This window comes from Acyrthosiphon pisum, chromosome A1, assembly GCF_005508785.2.
Source record: "Acyrthosiphon pisum isolate AL4f chromosome A1, pea_aphid_22Mar2018_4r6ur, whole genome shotgun sequence".
NCBI lineage: Eukaryota > Metazoa > Arthropoda > Insecta > Hemiptera > Aphididae > Acyrthosiphon > Acyrthosiphon pisum.
This window is the reverse complement of record NC_042494.1, coordinates 167,913,063-167,914,829: the sequence shown is the minus strand read 5'-3', so window position 1 is coordinate 167,914,829 and position 1,767 is coordinate 167,913,063. Positions and strand designations below refer to the sequence as shown.

Sequence of the window (1,767 nt, the reverse complement as noted above, 5' to 3'; positions counted from 1 at the left end):
GAAAAAGATAATCACTTAGAAAATGATAACAATAAAATATGTTAAAAAATATTTCTAAAAATTCAATATGTAGGTAGGTAGATACTTTTCAAGAAAATGTGTGTTCTATTTTAAATGTATTTAAATTACGTCAATGTTTTTAACTTACATTTGGTATACTCTTTGGAGGTTCCAAATGGATTCCGCCGACTTGTACGACGTTTGGTGGAAATGGTCTCGAAGCCTCACTTATGAAATGACTATTTACAAATGTCATAGAAGGTTGAACAATGTTTGTCACCCAATTGTATGGTCTATCGATAATATATTTTCTTATACATTTGTCAACGCTTAAGAACATCATATTGTACGCCAACAATACTGTATTTGATAATCTTTGCATAAATGTCTTAGGAATGGCGTAATGAGCATATAAATGTGAAATTGTTGCCGGATTTGGGATGTCACCGGAAATGACGCGTTCTTGAATTGTTGCCATTGGCGATGTAACCAAATAAATCAAAGGCAAATTTAACTTACTAGCCATATACAACTCACAATCGTAACCCAGCGTTTCAATGAAGAGTACATCGAAATTAGAATTTTCTTTTTCTTCCATTATTTTATTTAACTCGGCGTTTTTATACACTGCGTCACATATCCTTATACGTTCAGTTCTCATGAAATTGACCATCGTTGTTGGAGATCCAATTACATCCATTGTATCGATTAAATTCCATTCTAGAAATTTTAGATGATCATTAGATGTATCTATTTCCGTATAGTTGTCTCGTTCGCCGTCGAGAAATGGTGTAAACACAGTGACATGATGGCCATTATTTGTCAATACACGAAGTACTGCACTTACATAATTCCAATGACTTTTGCCAGGAAATGCCATTACTGCTAATATTCTTGCTGATTCTACCGGTAATATCCACGAGCAGACTAACGTATAAACCAAGCAAATTGAAAATGTATATGTATATAACGTATTTGGTTTCCTCGTCATAGTTATTGTTAATTATAGAGACTACAAAAAAAAATATAATTACATTAACTACTATACTCTAAGTGCTGGTAGAATATTCAACTGTTCCAGAACCATTCGTTATAGAATGAAAAAACGTAATATTGAATAATTACATTATACCTGTGTTTATATAACGTTTTCAACAACTAATAATAGTTTATTATGCTGTCTTAAATCAATATACTTTATAACTGTTATGACAGATATCTTAATACTATAGGTAATTAAATCACAAGTAGGTACACTATAGGTAATTAAATCACAAGTAGGTACTGAACACCAGAATAACGATGATGACATGTTTGATATCTAGAGATAAGAGATATGCATGTTTAAGATATTATTTCAAGTGGATTGAGATTTGACAGTATTATATTTTAGATTCATCACTATTTCTGTATTAAGTTTATCATATTATCTTACTCATTGTATTTTTAATAGCCGTTCGGCGTTTATATTCTAATAAATAAATAAATAAATAAATAATACGTCATAATATGTATCTATTCAACGGGATTCAGGTTCAGATCTAGAGCACAGTTCAGAAAAGCCAACAACACAAAAACAGTATACATTGATTGATCGATTATAATATTTATAAATAATGTAGTATTTATAGTATTTTTTTTTATTTTTGTCAAACAACATTTGTATATAAAATTATATCATAAACTAAAAATTAACAAATATAAGAAGATAACATACAGTGAAATAAATAAAATAAATAAATATAAAACATAAGACAAATATACATG

The 1,767-nt window shown here is 29.1% G+C and overlaps 1 pseudogene; it reads right to left on the bottom strand.

Moving 5' to 3' along the window:
* The window catches only part of LOC103308717, a 5,463-nt pseudogene extending 4,332 nt beyond the window's left edge, over window positions 1-1,131 (bottom strand).
* Between the last annotated feature and the right edge of the window lie 636 nt (window positions 1,132-1,767).